Source organism: Cricetulus griseus, chromosome 6 (genome assembly GCF_003668045.3).
Source record: "Cricetulus griseus strain 17A/GY chromosome 6, alternate assembly CriGri-PICRH-1.0, whole genome shotgun sequence".
Lineage (NCBI taxonomy): Eukaryota > Metazoa > Chordata > Mammalia > Rodentia > Cricetidae > Cricetulus > Cricetulus griseus.
In genome coordinates, this window is record NC_048599.1 from 53,803,309 (window position 1) to 53,823,596 (window position 20,288).

Sequence of the window (20,288 nt, forward strand, 5' to 3'; positions counted from 1 at the left end):
CACTTAGTCTGTTTTGGCTACACAGTAGACCAATGGCTTACAAACAGCAGACACTATTTCTGATGGTCACATGGGTTAACAATCCTACATCAAGGCAGATTCTGTGGCAGGGAACTTCTCAGTTCTTAGTTCATGAGCTCCATCTTCTTGCCCAGCTTTTACCTGGTAGAAAGGGGAGTTGCTCTGTGGGTATCATTTATGAAAACACTAACATCACTTACAAGGGATGTTTCTTCATCACTTAGTCACTCTCTAAGGCCTCTTGACATCATTCCACTGAGCAGGGAAGATTTCAGTGTGGGTTTAGATGGCATGAACATTCAGGTGAGGTACACATACTTGGTGAAGGGCAGAGCCTGGTGTTGGCCCTTCTGGACTGTTGATTTGTGGAAAGCATTATAAAAAGAAATATTTCAGTTCTCAGGAGCCTGAAACTAGTAGGACTGTGTGTGTGTGTGTGTGTGTGTGTGTGTGTGTGTGTGTGTGTGTGTGTCTGTCTGTCTGTCTGTCTGTCTGTCTGTGTGAAAGAATAGTAAAGTATACTGCATACTGGTTAGTTGGTGTAAACTAGAGTCATTTTGGAAAAGGAAACCTTAATTGAAAAGATGTCTTCATTAGATTGCCTATAGACAAGTCTCTGGGACATTTTCTTGATTAGTGATTGATGTGGAAGGTCCAGGTCACTGTGGGTGGTGGCACCCCAGGGTGGTATAAAAAGCAAGCTGAACAAGCTTTGGGGAGCAAGCCAGTAAACAGCATTACTCTATGACCTCGCTGGAGTTCTTGCCTTCGGGTTCCTGCCTGAGTTCCAGCCCTGCTTGAGCCTTGGCTTCCTTCGGTGATGAACTGTGATTGGGACAAACAAGCCAAGTAAACTCTTTTCTTCCCAAAATGTTTTTGGTCATGGTCTTTTTCACAGCAATAGAAAGCAAACCAAACAAGAGGCTTTGTAGGTCCTCAGGCTGAATCTGGGGTAACCAGATAAGATTTGTGGAATAGTGCCCTCCTACGCTGGAGAGATGATAGATATCTGCGTAGAAAATATCCCCTCTGCTATTGGCATCAGCTTAGGAGTCCTGAAACCTGCCTAGCTCCAAAACTCTCTTAGATACTACAGAAGGCCAAAGCAAAGCACTGTTAAGTTCCTTAAAAGAAACACGGTCCTGTCCTTACCTCCTCCCTTACTCCTCCCCGCTCTACTCAGAAAATTCTTCTTTTCCAAGGTCTAGATGATGCCCCGGTCATGCACCTGTTCCAGGATTCTGCACCATCCCTGTCTATGTAGACAGTGGCTGGAGGACTGCAAAGGAGGCCAGGTGTCCTGTCTGCTGCCTAAAATACAAATGAGCAGTCTTACAATTCTCTCACCCAACCCCTGAAACTCTTATCAAGCCCCATAAAAGTGAAATGAAATAGTCACCGAGTCAGGAAACATTCTATGGCAGAAAAGCACTTAGAGACCTAAGGCACCAGATGCAAATAAAATAATGGGAGGGGAAACAGTATTTATTGTCTCTGTGGCTAGTTGGAGAGAATGGTGTGTGACACTTGACTGTGTGGCAGTATCCCTGAAGCATCTTATTCTCTTCATCTTGTTTACAGAAGAGGCTCTGTTTGTGCAATGGCCAGTGAGAATGGTTGCTTGCATTGCTGGGAAGTGGATCTCCTCACTAGAACTGTCTTGATAGGAGTGTCTCACTTCAATTTGGCTTAAGAATTCCCAGCAACGTACCCTTACAAGAACTGCTGTCTTCCAAAGAACTACAGAAAGCCTTTGCTTTGTGAAACATGGTGTCGCATGGTGTACTCCCCGACCCCAGCAAATTATGCTCCTCTGGCATCTTAGACATATGCTTTTTTCCCATTTTAATCTCCATTTGTTTCAAGCTAATATCACATATCCTCCAGAAAGAGGAAAGACCCTGGGGGTGGTTATTTTGACAAGCTATTCCGGATAGGAACCTCTCTCTTTCCCTGACATTCATTTCGTGTTTCTTTTGGGTAATTAAACACAGAAAAGGTCACCTAGCATTCTGGCAATAACAGGAAATGGGGAGGGGAGCAACAACAAACAATACAAGGAAGGCAGCACTATTTTTATTTTTCTTCCCGTTTCTCTAGGAAGGATTAGTTATTTATTGATTGTTCATATGCCACCTCCTTCCTCTAAGACTCTCGAGGCAGTGTAATTTGAAAGCACCCCAGAAACACCTGCATGTTACTAAGTTTAATTTCTTGGCAAAACACCATCGCCACACCAATACGAAAATTTGATTAGAGTGCTTCTAAGTTTCAGTGAGACGAAAAATTTGTCTCAGCTACAGCATCTGTACTCACTTGTACCTTTTCTCTCTTCCACCATCCTTTCCTGTTGGCTTCAGGGAAGCATTTCCCATCTTGCCTTGCTAAGATGCCCAGGCTAAAACAGTGGCCTGCAAGATTCCACTGTTTTCCATTCCCTGCACTTTCTCATCTTAGCTCCACAAGGGGTGTAGACTGCGTTTCTACACCCCAGAATTTCAAGGCCCAGGGTGATGATGAACCTCATTCAATGGGGCACCTTAGCTGCTTGGTGACTGTCTGTCTAGGCCAGTTGAAAGCACGTCAGCAATTACAAACCTGGGCCCATTTTCACTCTGGGCCATTGCCATGCTATTCTTTAGGCCTCAGGCTCTCTTTGTAACCTGTTTCAGTGCTGTTCATTCTTCGTGGCTTTGTTGAAAGACTACTGCTGTAGGAAGCATGAGAACAGGTTTTTATTCTTCAACATAGGTACTCAGCCAGCAACTAACTTCAACGCACATAGCAGCCCTGACATATCTCTCCCTACTGCTCTCCAGGGCAGCTAGCTGTGTGGCTTCACCTATGTTCACCCACCTGTCAGCTGATAGCTATGTGACACTCTTGGCTGAGTTCTCTCACATGGAAGGGGCTTGGGGAGCTATGAGGTAACCTAGGATGGCCTTCAATGAGAAACTTGTGCTTCTTCCACGTGGTTTCTCATCTTCCACCAAGTGACTCAGGTTTGGTCCTAGGACACTGTCAAATTTGTGGAAGAAAGAAAGACGAGAATGGCCCCTTCTACCTCAGCTCAGGCTTGGCACGTCAGCCCTTCAGCTACATCCTTTGGTTTGAGCAAGGCCACAGCAATTTCAAAGCTTAAGGAAATGGGTTGTACCCTTTTTTGGTAAGACCCTCAAACTCACATCTCCCTGGGAGAGGATGGGAGGAAAGAGTGCTATCAATCTGCTGCAAAGCTGGGGATTGCCTGGCTTGAAGACGTTTTCAACTGTGTTTTATTTCTGCTGTTTTCCAAAGCTATTTTAAAATGGGTTTATTTACACATTTATTTTATCTCCATTTATGACTCCTTCACAGTCAGGAGCTGCATCTCATTTATTGTTTGGGCCTCAGGTTGCTCAGCACACCAGACATATCTCAAAATAGAAGCATCCTAAAGCCAAGGCAAGACAGAACAGTGACGCCGAGGAATTTTAGATTCAGACTGACCTCAAGACACTATCTCTCTCATCACCCAGGTTGGCATGTCCCTCTCTGAATGGAAGGACAATGAGAACAGTCACCAGAGTTCTCAGGGAAGCCTCCTAATCTAGACTCACTGCAGTTCCTAATGCTTAGGCTTTCACATTCCAACTTCTCCTCAGAGATCAGCCTTCTTCCCATTTCCTCTTTGCTTTCCCTGCCTGCCTTCCCTCACTGAGTGGCAACTTGACACTTGGCTGGTGACAGAGTTGACTATGTCTTTCCTAGTCATTGAGCCCAGAGGCACAGAAGGAGATGGCTTCCACCTAAGAGTGATCTTCTAATCAAGGGTTTTCTGGGAGAATGGCCATACAGTGTGGTGAATGCTGGCTACTCAATGCTCTTCAATGCTCCCTGGAGCTCTTTCTGTTGTTCTTTTCATCAATGCATCTAAGGCCTCAGTCATGTTGAATCCTCTCTGATTATCATGCCCCTTCTGTCTTTCTGCTGGAGCTGTATTTGGGGACAGCAAAGGCAGTCCTGTGAAGGGCAGATTACACATAGAAGGAGAAATTTGAAGACAGCCCTGCATAGATCTACTGGTGTTGAGAGCTCTCCACTCTGCAGAGTAGAGTTCAATTCATACTTCAGGTTTGTAATGAATCTCCCTCCCACCATGACTTTCCCTGTTGCTATTTGAGGCCTGGGTTTGCAGAACTCTGTAGAGAAGATTTTTATTGTCAAGACACATCCCCCATGGTTCTCTTGATTTGATTTAATTCTCCAGTCCCAAAGCTTCGAAAGAAGAGCCTGGCTTTAGTTCCCTGGAAAACACCTTTTTAAAGAAAATTGCAATTCTGGGCCCTCTCTTTGTAAAATTTGTCTATTTTTCTAGCTCAGTTAGCAGTATAGTACCTTTCAGACTCACCTGAGCCTCAGTCTGTGAATCAGCCTCTTATCTTGATATGACCATGGCTTTGTGACTTTGGGATAAGTGATAGCTCCTTCCTTCTGGCCATGTATTCTTCTCATCCACAGAGCTAACTTGACTGGGGTCTGTCAAGCTGCCTACTGCTCAAAGTGACTGTTTCCCTATAACCCTCAAGCATCCTTCCAGTCATCTTTGAAACTTGGCCTTCTTGTCAGAAAAGAGAAGTTTTGTCTATTGTACTTGTAGAAGGGGGTGGGGGGGTCTACTTACTCCAAAATCAGTTGTTTTATTTCTCCATAATCAAGATTTTATTTGAAAATTCATGAGTCTGTTCTCTCTTAAGACTGCCTAGAAATGGTTATTAGACCTGAAAATTTGCAACATGCTTCAGGAAAAGAGAATGTGTTTCTCTAAATTATTTTAGAGGGACCAAAACTCAACCGTACCTTTAACAAATTGCAGAATGTATTGATCCATATAAACCAGGGAGAAATTGCATACTGGAACTTGGTTATATGCAAGTTCCATATATGATACACACACACACACACCATAGGTAGTAACAACAAAGAAGGAAGCTATTTCATTGGTTCTAATCACCCCCCTGCAAACTCATTCTGTTGTCTTCCCTCCTCAGAGATTTTTGTAGTTATTTCACTATTACACACACACACACACACACACACACACACACACACACACACGTTGGGGAGTAGGTTTTCACTGGCAAAGCATGAGATCCTGACTTTGTTCTCCAGCCCCCACAGAAGAGCAGAGCGTAGTGGCAAGGGTCTATAACTCCAGTGCCCAAGAGGTGGAGACCATGATCACTGAGGTATGAAGCTGATATAGTCTTGTGAAATTGGTGACCTTTTGTTCAGCAAGAGACCCTGTCTCAAAAACTAAAATGAGTAATAAATGGTAAAGATACCCAATGCCAATCTCTGGCTTCCACACATGTGTGTACTGCCCCCCCCGACCCACACACACAGACTGTTGGTAGGGGGAGAGAAAAACATCCAAAAACTTACACTTAAAAAACCAAAACATGGCCGGGCATTGGTGACGCACGCCTTTAATCCCAGCACTCGGGAGGCAGAGGCAGGCGGATCTCTGTGAATTCGAGGCCAGCCAGGTCTCCAGAGTCAGTGCCAGGATAGGCTCCAAAGCTACACAAAGAAACCCTGTCTCGAAAAAACCAAAAACCAAAACAAAACAAAACATGTTGATTTTATCTTCCTAAAAACACATAAAAGTCTCAGCCACAGTGGGGGAGGACACAGAAGTTTCTCTGCTCTTCCCCTCCGGTCTTTCTGCCCCTTGTTAGCCAGAACCTGAGAAGCCCAACTATAGCAGGGGAAAATGCATGAGTGATGCTGTGGGCACTGGAGCCTGCCATTTCCTAGGTGTGGCCAATGTGAATGGTCTGCTCCATGTGAGGGGTTTCCTTAGCTGTGTTTTCTAGAATGGGAAATCCTGTTTCCTTCTGAACATCGACAGCACACCATCAGCCCTCCATGTTTAGGAGTCTGTGTTGTATGACCCATTCTTGAACACAGGCAGTAGGGGCTCAAGTCTCAGGTCTTACCTAACTGCTCTCCATCTTAGGGCAAGAAGATGGTGGAAACAGAACTGTGTGGCTATAGATGTTTACAAAGTGGAGTCAGAGACAGGCTGATAAATGTTAGTTTATTGGGGAAAAGTACTCATGCAAGGGAGCCAGTGACCAGGTTTGTACCTGAGCTGGAGGGATCCAAAAATGCTTCCTAGTCAGCTCAGCCAGGCAAAAGAGAGCCTCCCTCCTTCTTAAACCCTTGTTATGTAACTCTGACCTCGCCCGAGGGGGTGTGGTTAGTGGTACCTCTAATCAGGATTTCTCCCTACATGTGGCTCCTTGTCATACCTCTTTATTGCTGCTAAACCATCCCCCTGGTACTTCTGGCCTCACTTTGCTACCCAAGCATCATTGCTTACCTTCTGATGGCAGAGTGCTTCTGGAGTCCAGCCCCTTACACCAAAAGGCAGCTATTCCTGGATGAGGATGGAGTTTGCACACAGTTTAGTTCTCCATGAGTATTCCTAAAATGCTTCTTACTGAAGGGTGAATGGAGACAGGGTAGCAGGGAAGGGAGGACCTCCTATAGGAGGGGATGGAGCCAGAAAGTTGGATCTCCCCACACAGCACACTCAGGAGTAGCAAGCAGGGATGCCAGACAAATCTAAACGCAAACCTAAACATCAAGTGTTTGTGAAAGCACATTTGTGTAGGCAAGGGGACAGAATGTAAGTTTCGTGAGTAACTTAGAGTATCCATGCTAGTAGAACCTGGCTTCAGGCAGCTAGTGTCAGTTAGCTGGGTCCCCTTGTCCTATGCACAGGGTTATGAGGACAGATCCTGTGAGGTGGCCAGTTCTGGCTGCTCCTCCATTGCCCTGTCCTGCCCACAGGAGCAGCTCACTTTGCCCCCTTGGAAGAACCAGGCCTTTCTCTGTTGACTACCTTCCAGCTGTCACATAGACTGTCAGGGTCACCAACTTTTGATCCCAAATTTTTGTAGGTATGGACCTAGGGCCACCCATCTCCCTCCAGCTCCAGAACGCACACAACAAACTTTCCAAATGATTTGACACCCTTCACTTTACTTAGGAAGAGAGGGGTATGGCCCCCTAGCTTTCCAGAGTTTAGAAGGGAGCATGTGACGTACTTATCCCACCCCAAAACCTAGACCATGAACTGCAGGCAGAAATTTGGTCCAGTTATCATTAATAAACACGGTCACTGCTATAGTAAAGATGATGCATGTCATCATCCCCCAAATGTCCCCAGGTCCCTCTGTGGTCCTCTCTTCTCTGACCAAGAGCCTCTGATCTACTTCCTTAGTTTGTTTGCTCCAGAGTTCCCTGTAAATGGAGTAAGTCTACTTTTTAAATTTTTGATGAGTTCTTTCAAAATATTTTTTGATTTTTAAAATCAAAATACAATTACATCATTTTCTGCTTTTCCTTTCCTCTCTCCCACACCTCCCATGTACTCCCCTCCAACACACACACACCCTACACATACAATCTGCTCAGTCCATATAATGTTCTTTGTATGTATATAATTTCAGGTGTTAGATAACCAACTGGGAGACTCTTCCCAGGGAAAGACTGTTTCTCCTGCTCTCTGCATTCCTTAGTAGCCTGTACTTCTTTGTCCAAAGGTGGGGACTGTGAGATTTCTCCCTTCTATGTGTGTTAGTGTTGTTTCAGCAGCCATGTTGCTAAGACTTCATGTATGTAGTTTCCTGACATTTCTAGGAGACATGATGCCCCAGCCTATACCTGGGTTCTCTGGGTCTTAGAGTCTTTCCTGCCTCTCTTCCTCAGTCTGAGAGCTTAGATGAAGGAGTTATATTGTAGAAGGCTCAACTTGACCTGGCACATCATTCCTTGTTCTCTGCGTTTTGATTGGCTGTGGTTTTCTGAAATGGCCTCTGTCTGTTGCAAGGAGAAATTTCTTTGTTGAGGGTTGAGAGCTACACTTATCTGTGTGTATAAAGGTAAATATTTAGAATGTAGTTAGGGATTATAGTGGTTTAGTAAAGTGGTGGTTGTAGGCTCTCCAAGATCCATGACCTCACTAGCCCCAGGTAGTTGGCTAGATTTCCAGTACCAGGTGTAACTTTTCTCTTGTTGGACAGGTCCTCGGTATATTGAGACTCATCCAGGTTGTGTTTTGAGGATTGAAAAGTTTGTCCTATTTTATTTCTTAGTCTCCCATTGTGCAGATATGTCACGGCCTATTCTCAAATTAATGGAAAATTTAGTTGTTTTCAGTTTGCAGTTATTACATGCAAACGTATAATGAACATTTGAAGGAGACCTTTGTGTGTGTGTGTGTGTGTGTGTGTGTGTGAAATTACGTTTGTGCTTCTCTTAGTTAAATGCCTAGAAATGGGCGATGGGATGTATGACAGGCATTAGAAACACTTTGACCTGCTCTGTTTAAGCTGCTGCAGTGGCATGGCCTGCTCTGCACTTCAGTGTCTGCCTAGAGAGGCACCGTAACTGTCAGAGCCTCAGGTGTGTTAATCACCATCCTCCCCAGGTAGCTTAGCCATGGATCTCCAACTAGCATTCAAAGTCAACATCATTAAATGAGGAAAGGGTCCCTGGACGCAGGTCTTATTAGACTCTATGGAGGTTTTGCTGAAAGATAGAGATGTAAAAGCTATCCCCTCCCACACCACTAACATGTCCTAGGAGGAATAGTTGAGTACACAGTTGTGGATGTGCAGGCCCATTGTCCCCAGTAAGTCACAGACAAACTGAAGCCTGGTCTTCCCCAGAAATTGTTCCTATGTCTCTTCATTGTTGTTTTTGTTTATTCTTTTGAGAATTTCCGACAATACATTTTCAAACTCTCATCAGCAAGGGCTTTCACCCCCTCCATTCTAGGTCAAATTTTTTAGGGTAGTAGAGTAATTTCCCTCGTTGGAAATTCTCACTGTTGGCACCTTAGTTTCATCTCTCCCCAAAGAAAGTAAAAGTTTGGGTGCCTGACTTTGTTCTGAAATGTAGCCACAGGCAGCCCTGGGAGAGGGTGGGAGGTGTGGAAGGAGGGGCCATGCACAAGGAAAGGAGGTTGGCATGGCTCACCCACACTGTAGAGTGCAGTGGAAGAAACACTGTGGTGTGGGGAGTGGGGTGGAGGGTAGGGGCGGGGAGTATAGTGATATTGCTCATTAGCTGTCATCTTCTACCTTTGTTGGCTGTGTCCCTTCAGGGATATAGCCACTAACTCTTCTGTGGCATGGAGCTGGCTAAACACATTCTGTGGCTAGAATCTCCCTTTGGCCAGCAGCTCAAAGGAAGTAACTTAGGTTTCTATTACTGTGAAGAGACAACTCCACAGTGACACACTCCCCCTCACAAGGCCGTACCCATGACAACAAAGCCACATCTCCTGATAATGCCACTCCCTATGTGCTTATGGGTGACAATTACATTCAAATTACCACATAAGGTCTCTCACTAGGACCCAGAGCCCACAGAAATGCTTAGACTGACTGGACAGAAAGCTCTAGGAAACCATTTGTCTCTACCTTCCCTGTGCTGAGATTACAAGCAAACACCACCATATTTGGCTCCTTATATGAGTTCTGGTTATGGAATTAAGGTCTCATGTTTGTATAGAAAGTACTTTACAAACTGAGTCATTTCCCCAGCCCCTCCACAGTCATTTCTTATTGTCATCACATAAACCACACAGTCAGACCACAGTGGCTACTAATGGCACATGTTCTCTTGCCTTCCCCTTGGGCTTTTGTGGCTTAATTCTTTTGTCAAATGAACTCACCAAGAGATGTGTGCATGGGTCTTGGTACTTTCCAGGTGCCATTTCCTTGGTCTCTGTTTGTTTCTGTCGGTCAGTGATCTAACTACCCATCTTCCTACTTCTCACTACACTCCAGCTTCCCACAGTGTCTCCTTTTATCATCTTCAACCCATCTCCCCAGGGACTGGGTCAGTTCTCAGAGTCTCTGTTCTTACACTAGCTTGCTAGGACAATGGGCATCTACTTTTAAGTGTTTACTATTCCAACACTGGCTTTCTTTTTATCTAACCCTTTTGTCTATAATTCTCCATATAATGACCACAGCTGGATGTCAGACCAGGCTCTTAACTCGATTATGGCCACTGACAATCCATTTTGGGTGGCTTAATGTCTGTTATGACTTCTGGCCAGCATGGTAACACAATCCCAGCTACCTAGGAAGTTTGAGGTGGAGAAGTGAAAGGTCAAGGTTATTCTTGGAAATTTAGCAAGATTCTGTCTCAAATTTTAGAGGTCATTGTTTTGAGGGGTTTGAAGATATAGCTCAGGGGCATATCACGTGCCTCACACAGGTGAAGGCTTGCATTCAGTCTCTAGCACAACACTTAACAGCGTACTGAAGGCCTCACAATGCTAAAGAAAGCTAAGATTCAGAAATTTTGTGAATCAGTGTTTAAACTACTGGTTCCTTAAAATGTATTGTGGTTGTTTGAATAAAAATGGTCCCTGTGGTCCCTTAGGAAGTTGCACTATTAGGTATGGCCTTGGAGGAAGTGTGTTAATGGGAGTGGGCTGTGAGGTCTTAAAAGCTCAAGCCAGGCATAGTGGCTCACTGTCTCTTCCTGCTGCCTTCAGATCCAGATGTAGAACTCTGATGTCTGCCTGTAGGATGCCATGCTTCCCACAATGGCAATAAAGGACTAAACCCCGAAGCTATAAGCCAGACCCAATGAAATGTTTTCCTGTATAAGTGTTGCTGTGGTCATGGTGTCTCTTCACTCCACTGGAACACTGACATATATCAAGCTGGTTTTCTGTCCCCAGAAAGTAGGTTATCAGTATAGTACTGTGTTTGGGCAATTAAAACAAGAATGTCAAAAAGAGAGGGATGCTTTCCAATAATGACTAATCAGACAAATTTCGTTGAGAATAGATTAATTGAAAGTCCTTCTTAGTTGGTCTTTTGGAAGTTTATGTCAAAAGGCCATTCAAACAGGTAGGCAAATAAAAGAAGAAACTTGGTAAACTGGATTTCACCAAGTTAAAAAAAAATCTTAACAGAGATATTTAGTAAATGAAAAGATATACCATACACTAGAGAACACAGCCACAGACTGACCAAGGAATTTATTTTAAATATATAGGTGTACCTACAAGTCACCAACTAATAAGATACTTCTATAATGAAGTAGGGAAAGGTTTGGAAAGATACTCCTCAGAACAAGAAATGCAAGTGGCCAATAATTACATGGGAAAATAGCTTGATAACACTGGGAAATGAAAATACCCCCCACAGTGAGGTATGGTTCTGCCACTCCCACAACAGCTGAGTGGAAGACAGTGAGCAAGGGGTCACCAGGGCTCCCACACACTGCTGGCAGGAATGTAACTGCGACTTCTTGGGAAAAACTTTGGCAGCTCTTTGTATGTTACGTATACATCTTCCCTTCGATCTTGTGATTCTACTCCTTCCCAAGGGAAATAAAACTTATCCACAAAAGATTTGCAAATGACTTCATGGCGGCTTTGTTAGTTCCCACCATTGCAACAGCCTGCTGCTGCTGTTGAAACAGTTACATGGTCACCTGTTGCCAGGTGCCTTTCCACTATCAGCTCCACAACACGTGAACCCCTTAAAAGTGCCCACCAGGCACTTCTCACTCTTGCCTCTTGTTTCTCTCTTGCCTCTCTTCTTCATCTTGTCTGTCTGTCTCTTCTTCATCTTGTGTTGTCTGTCTGCCTGCCTGCCACTCTCATGTCCCCACTCCAACGTGACTTTCTCTCTTTCACTCTCCCTCTCCCCCAACAAACCTCTTGTGCTAACTCAGGTATGTTTGCTTAGTGGCATACCGTGGCAGGGCCTGAAAGGTACCCACTTTGCCTTTCTTTTTTATCCTTTCAAGCTTTATTCACAATAGCTTTAAACGGGAAACAACCCAAAAGCCTGTCGGTAGCAGAGTGAATATAGACATTGTAGTATATTACCTTATGGAGTGCAACTAAACAATAAAAATTAACAAACCACTAATGTGGGCATCAACATGAATGTTAACACCTGTTTCACAAGAGAATCAGATACTAAAGTCTATATTGCTTCTATTTATATGGAATTCAAGAACAGACAAAACTACCTTTGACACCAAAATAGCGGTTTCCTTGCAGAGAGCCAAGGCATTTGAGAGTAACTACAAAGAGATATAGGAAAGTTTCTAGAGTCAAAGGCGACTCTGCTCCCTGCTTAGAGTATAAACTTCAGTGCAAGCATTATGGCAGCTCGGGTTCTGTATGCAAACCCAGGTCTACACAATAAACAAGAATAAAACTAACTCCTCCTCTCCAAAAAGCCACTTAAAGAACAACACCCAAAATGGAGCGATTTCTTGACGTCTTGGGGTAAAAAGGAAGCAATGTTTTATCCACTTTAGTGATAGAAAGTACAGATCATCAAATGAGACCACAGTGTCACACTGAAAAGTGAAGGAGGACTCAGAAGAAAGCATCTTACCTTAGGGCATCGCACATTTAGCACCATGTTACCTTAATGCCCGCCACCGGTTGGTCATTCCACTTAATGGTACCCCAGGAATAGTACTTGTGTTCCTGGTTTGACATGTTTATTCACTGGTGGAAGTAACCAATTCAATAAATTGTCACAAGCATCTCCTACTGTTTTGTGGTGCAGAGCTGATGACTGACAGGGTAGCCATGAGGCTCAGCAGGACCTGCACATCCCCAGCTTTAACCATAGCCACACAGCCCAGAGAATTTGAGATGATCAAAGGAACAGTTTGCAACATGAAGCTTCCCAGTCATTGAGGAAGACCGGGTGACTCAGGCTGATAGAGAAGTTCTAAAACTGTGTGTGCTGGCTGCTTGCAAACAGGCTACCAATGTGCTCCCAGGGCAAGACAGCTGTTGTATTTTCCACTGACAGAGGCCATTCCAATGATCACTCAACAGTGAGTCCCAAGTCGTGGACTTAGGTGTTAGTGCTGGCTTTAAAGCAAAAACATTTCTTATTTATTGGCTATGTCTAATACTGTTCTGGATTATTCTAAGAATTCCTGCATGATCACTGTGTGCCTTGGCATCACCCATCAGAACTCTCCCAGGACCTGCAATGAGAGGTCAGCAAGCATGCTGCCAGCTGTATCCTGTTTCACCTGGAAGCCATACCCTTGCTCATGACTGTCTGATTATGATCAATACCATGTTTTGTCTTAATAACCGAGTGCTTGACTATAGCCTTGATTCCCTAACCAAAACTCCTTGAAATAATAGTACAGCCACTTCTCACATAGACACCCTTGCCCATTTTATTGAAAAGCTGAATTAAAAATACAACATGTCCCATTCATTTTAACTCACTTATTAGAGGTTAGAATATGCATCCCTGATAACAGTGACATTTAGGCTAGATGTCTATGAAAACATCTTAGCCTGGAACAGAGGGGTGGAAAGCAAAGGTCACTGCTAACACTTGTGTGTCAGGCTTCTGACTGCCTCTTACTTCCTTCATTGTGGGCAAGGAGTGTCTGTGTCAGTTCCCTAAATATCTTCCTCTAGGCCTGTGAGATCAGTGAGGTTCCTGAGTGTGAACCAAATGGAAAGGCAGTTTGGTCACTAATATGGCTGCACTTGGAGCCAGCACACAATGGACCACACTTACGTTAATTGCTTTATAGCCAGCCAGATGTTTTCACACCAGCTCTCCTCTCTGATCTCACGTGAGGGTGCCTGTGGCAGGTTTAGAGTTCTCCAGTCTGCCACGGTTAGCCTCATCTAATGTTTCCAGACATTTTCTGAACTCTGCTTGCCAACATTTTCATGTCAAACAAGGAAGCACAGGGACTTCTTGTTCTCAGCTGTAGCCTCCACCGTCCTTATTTTGCTGTTGTGGCAGCCTTCCTTTCCAAGAGACTTCTGACCCATTGGTAATGCTAATTCACAGGAGCTGGGTCACATATGACTATGGAGACTGGGAGCTTGCAGGCTGAGCCCAAGGGAAACAAACCTGGATGAGCATTATAAAGCAGGCTTAATCAAAAGAATAGCCACTTGTCACAAGAAAATCTTACTCTTTGGAGTTCTCTCGGGCTGTCTTTAGACAGTCTCTCTTGCCATTGCCTAACTGTCCTGCCACCATATTACAGTATTTATAAAAAAGATTCCAGGAATGATATAGGGCTTGGGAGGTTTGGAGTTTACTGCCTGGTTGTGTTTCCTACACTGCGAGGGATTAAGAAACTAGAGCTGAAAATGAAAATGTTCACCAGCAATTTCTCCATCAGTGCACCAGGGGAGACAGTCATGCTGCATCTTCCTCCTTCTTTTCCCCTTAAATAAATAGCACTAAGAATTACAGAGACACAGCTTGGGACAACTTTAAAAGCACACCCCTAGATTCCCACTAAGATAAGCAGCCTCCACATTAAGGGGCTCCACCATCAGCTAAAGGGGATGTCTGGGGCCCACAGTAGGAAAGGAGGAGAGATGCTTTTACAAAAATAACATAATTTAGCTCCTGGAGAAAAGAAAGAGTAAAACACAGGCTGTGTTCCTCCCCACCTCCCTTGCCTGCCTCCCCCGTGGAAACACCTAAGAAGCTCAGTGCTCATGAAGGAGAGATCAAAACGAGAGAATGATGAAGAAGCTGCATGGAGGAGAGGGCAGAAATGCTGGACTGGGGATATCCACTGGACTCCTCAGCCTTTCAATAAAGATTTAGGGAATAATGGGGCCCCTTTCTATCTCCCTTCAGCAAAACACAGGAGGACACAAGCAAATGTAGAAGGTGAGGACAACAAAAGGGAAACCATTCTGTTTTTCTTTGAGTGTTTTTGTGTGCCCAACATTGTGCCTGCTTAGGAAAAAATATTTTAAAGGCTCAACCACAGAGCTCATTTTGGTAAAAAGATTTTCCAGGTACTAAACCAAGTCTTGATGATTCAAATGACCCATATGCCAGCCACAGTGGAAATACCCGGTCCTGGATGAGTTCTGAGTCTTTCTGCAAGCCATCCCACACTGGCCGTGCAAGACCTTTGCTGTTTTCCTTCTTCCTACAACTTGATTGTGTACAGCACATGACATCACTTATGTGACACAATAACCAGATTTCTTCCCCATGTTTGACTTCAGTTTCTCTGTATGTGTTGCTGGAGAATCATCTGGCCCCGAGTCATTCAGAGCCTTATGGCAGATGCTCTGTGCACTCAAAGCCATTATGTGCTTGTTTGCAGTCATGGTCCAGACATACCAGTCTGTCAGTCAGGACTCTGATTGGATCTATAAAGTGCTTTACTGAGAGATTCTGGAACTGCTCACCAAGTGAGTTGTCTAGCTTTCAGTTGCTATGTATCATTTTCTATTTGGTGAATACAAAGATTGCCCAAATGTGCATCATATATTCGGGACAGTGTACTGTCACAAAAGAAATTCTTCCATTTGAAAATGCAGCTGGCTAAGTGATGCTGCAAGCAGCTAAAGGTGGCTGCCTTAGTACTTGGTCTTTTTACAACCTAGGGTGTGTGTGTGTGTGTGTGTGTGTGTGTGTGTGTGTGTGTGTGTGGTGTGTGTCTGTCTGTCTGTCTGTCTGTCTGCCTGCCTGCCTGCCTGCCTGCCTGTCTGCCTGTCTGTGCCTATGTCTGTGTGTGTATCTCTGTATTGTATGTCTCTCTCTCTCTCTCTTTCTCTCTCTCTCTCTCTCTCTCTCTCTCTCTCTCTCTCTGTGTGTGTGTGTGTGTGTGTGTGTGTGTGCATGTGATGGGACTGGTAAATTAAAATGGAAATGAAACTAGGCATTTTTGCAGAAATTAAGCAATTATAATTTGTTGGTAAAATGTCAATTTATAAGTGACCTCTTAACAGCATCAAAAGAACATTGCTTGGAAACTGAAAAATAACCATTGCAGCGAGCAAACAGATGCATTGGTATAGGTGATGCAGCTGAGAGTTCCCTCAACTCTTTAGCTAACCAAGAGAAACCAAGACTTCCCTTGTTTACTAGTGTCAGGAAAGACTCCCAAAGCTCCCCAGAGCACCCCCCCTTGTTCTGACAGCAAAACAAATCACTTCCAGGGGAGGCAATGGCTTGTTTATTTTTCATTGAATTGAAAACTGAAGAAATCTCATAATAAGCTGAAGATATTTCACAAAAGGATCTGAAAATTCTTCCTGAATATTTCACTGCACTATGTTCTTCTGGCAACTCTACAAGAAATAGTGCAGAGAAAGACTAATAAATCTAGGTGAGTATGCAAAGCTTAGGGATGGTATTTATAAAAACTTGACCTGCAGGAGGATGCCTTTTTCTAGGTACTAGAATGAGAAATTCCTTAACTCTTTTGAAGCTTCTCAGAGAGGTCACTATAACCAATGGATACCATTCCCTCTTTCTCTTATTCTTTCTCTTTGTCCTTGATATTATTTTCAGACAGGGTCTCATGTAGCCCCGGCTAGCTTTGAACTCATTATGAAGCTAAGGATCACTTTGAACTCCTGATCCTTCTGCTGCCATCTCCCAAGTTCTGAGATTGCAGGTGTGCACCTCATGCCTGACAATTTATCATCCAAGTTTACCTATACATATCCTAAATCCCAGAAGAGAGAGATAGACCTTCTAAAACACTTTGGAGTGGCAATCAGACAAATGCAGTTGTTTGGTGCAGGGATGGGCGTGAGAGGACAGTTCTGAGATGAGTTCAGAAGGTAAGTCCATTCCCAGCGCCAAGCAGAGTGGAGGAGCTCTGAGCTCGCTTTCCTTTTTCTCTACTTCAGATATTCTGAGAGTTTTGTAAAAATGAGTAGTATTAAGCTCTGGCATTAGATGGAGGTACATGGGTGAGGACTTTAGTCTGGACATGTGTGTCACAGTGACCCTATTTCTAGCTGTCTTAGTTACCTAATGTCGGCTACCAAATCACCTCAGAACTTCTGGCTCACCATGTCAGTTATATATAACAATTTCCATGGGTCAAGAATTTGAGTGCTTAACTGAATAGCCTGGTTCTGGATCACTTACATGATTACCATCAAGATGTCTATAAGGGTGACAGACATGTGAAGGTCTGGCTGGGAAAAGAGAATTGGATTCCAAGATGGCACACTCATAGCTGTGAACAAGTTGGTTAAAGTCCCTGTGGGGGTATAGTCCGCTATATGTCTGAAGCATCCTCTATATATGTGGAGAGTCCTCTATATGTGTGGAGCGTCCTCTATACCTGTGCAAAGTCCTCAAGACGTGGCAGCTGGCACCCCCCGAGTGTGAGAACCTGGAGAGACTATGGGAGAAACCACTGACTTCTATGACTTGCTATTTAAACTCACAAAGAGTTGGGCTTGCCCTATTCCATTTATTAGAATCAAGTCACCAAGTCAGGCCCATATGAAAGGGGTCGAATTAGTCCCCGTCTCTTAAATGGGGGAATTATAAATATATCTTATAATCATCCCAGTGTCCGGATAAAAGTTCTTATTTGTCCAGAAAGAAAGGAAAAGTACAGTCTCTTAAGTCTGTTTAGGTTCCTCTTTGTCATCTCGGATAACTTCCTTCCAAGTTCTAGCCCCTCCCCTGTGCTATTTCAACACTACTCACAGCTTAAAGATACTCATCCTACCCTGACTCAAAATTGTTGGCCTCCCATTAATAAATCTCAGCACCACACTCAATCTACATCATAATGTAATATGGATAGATGCAGATACTCCTGCACCATGGGATTGAAAGCCCCTCACCCCCAAGACCCCATGAACTGAGAGGACAAAGATGAAGTAGGCATGGAAAGAGGAGAAGAATTCTCTCTCTACCCATGGGATTCTCCTCTGATTTGCAGCATCCTTGGTTCCAGGAACTGTTGCTAAGGCTTCCCAGAGGGTTCCCTTGGCTCTTGGAGAGGGTGGGCAATTTATCAATGTGAGTCCAGCATGACATCCCACCCATCACACCTCTGCAGCTCCCCTGAGCTTCTCCTCCCTGCTTAGTAGCAATCATGGCACTAAATCACTCCCAGCTCATTACTACCCGAACTCTGTCCATAGACAACACTATAACACACCAGGAAGTCTTATGAGCCTTTCACTGATTCCCTTTCATGCTTACCAGCAGCTTCTGGGATTACCAGCTCACAGGGCACAGTCAGTCCTAATGGCCTTATCACTTGGCTACCTGCTTCTCCTTCCCAAAGGGAACACCCCCTAGTGTATCTGAGCCAGAGAGTCTGGCTGAACCATCCTATTACTGTTTTATATAAAGCACTTACAGAATTCCTAGAGGGGAGAGGAGTCTCCAAGGAGAACTTGTCTCATTAAGCTGCTTTCCAAGCAGCCAGAGAGGCTCTGCGCAGAGAGCTAAGACCTTGTGGGGGCTTGCTGGTGCTAATGCACTGACCTCCGGGTGCAGGGGCACTGTAATGGGGACATGGTCTCAAAGGAGAGTGAAGAAACTGTGCTTTTGTCCTTTGCCCCACTTAATGGGGTTGAAGAAGCAGAGATATCTATAGAGTGATAAAAATGTACCCAACATCAAAGCTCCAGGGTTCCTATACCTAAAAACTCCCCACGATATGTTCTTTCCTTCCTTCCTTTTTAAAAATTCTCCTCTCTCTGCACTATAGCATTCTCAACTTAGCCATAGGTAGATAAAGAAAATGGCTTCTGAAGATGTGGTCTTTTAAAAGCCTCGAGAAGAAAGACCAGACATTTCTTTAAAAGGCTTCTGGCCACGATGTCTTTAAACTCTGATTTATAGGAACCAGTCAAAGAAACTCCTGGGAAATGGCTTTTTTTTCTCCCTTGCTAAGAAAGCATCATAGAAAACAAGCCAACTCCCAGGTTGACAGGACGCTGTCTGCAGAGAACTTGGGGGTTGCATTTAGAAAGGTTTGCAGAGCAACCCAGTGAATCAGGATGCAATGCACTCTGAATGCCACTCATCAGGGCTCATTCTGCTGCAGGTTCTGCAGAGAAACGAGTCTCCAGCACCTTGGCATACAATGCCGGGGCTACTCTCTGAAGATCATCTTTGTTGCCAGAATGGACCTGGAAGGTTTCTTCCTCTTCCTCTCCAGGCTGCTCAATGCAGAGAGGAGCGTTTTAAGCAAGCATTTATGCCAAGTGGCTCAAGAAAGCAGCAAGAGCCAGGGAGCAAGCAAGAAGGAGGGAGGGAGGGAGAAGTGGGGGTGCATGTGGCGGCACCACCATTCAATTTTGCAGGACCTTAGAGGAGCAATGTTGCTTGTGGAGAAATGTATTCTGTCAGGACTCAGTTTGGTACTTGACAGTGAGGGCCATGATCATTAGAGCTAAAAAGCAGGTCCTCAGGCATTTCTTTCTGCTCATCTTTAGCAGATGAACTTCCTGTCACCTTTAGAATAAGATGTTAAGGGATTTGAGTACCTGACTCTCAAGCTCAGTTGAAGGAGGTGAGAAAAAGTGGTGTTTTTCTTTAGAGAAGCTTTAAGAGTTAACCATAAAATTCACACTTCTTACTGGCATGTGTGACTGGCAGGGGTCCAGGTGATGTCTGCTTCCAGCTGGAGGGTGACTTTGAACAGTGTCTTGTTGCTCACCTTGGAAGAGCATGCAGAGGAAGTGACGAGAAAGCTATGGCTGTTGTAAGATGCTCAGGGACCGTCTACTGCTCAGTGTGGTATGTGTGAAGTGTAGTCTCTTCAGAAGAGGGGCTATGCTGCTATGTCCTTTTCAGAAGAGTGGGTTATGCTTACAGAAATGTCTTTCTAGATGAGGCTTCAAAAATGCCTCATGTCTGTTCTGGGAGCCCATATATTATCTCTGTCACAAGAAAAAATAAAGATTAAAAGATAGCTTTAAAGAAGTCTTCAGTGAAAGGAAAGAACTTAGCCAAGTTTTTTTTTTTAATTTCACTATTAAAACTTACAATTAAATTAGTCTATCTTTATCCCTACACATATGTCTTCTATAAAATACATGTATTTGTCATTTCCCCTCTTTGCCAAAATACAGAGCATGCTTTATACGAGATTTGGGCAGATGATCATGGACAACAGTCTGGGTAGTCAAGGTGCACCAGTTCTGACACAGACTTGTACTCTTAATCTTAAACCTTATTTATATGCTTTCTCCTAAGTAGCTCCACAGCTTTCAGCCATCTATAATGTGAAGCATTTAGTTCTCCACACATAACAAAATTCCAACTCTAACCATCAATGCCCTCTAGGTGATTAAATCTAGAAATATTTTGTCTAGAGCATAATTATTTGTAATGAACTCTCCTTATATTTTTCATCTATATAAAAGACTCAGGAACAGATCTGTTTTAAGACCAATAGGAACAAAAGGTTATAAACAGCAAGCC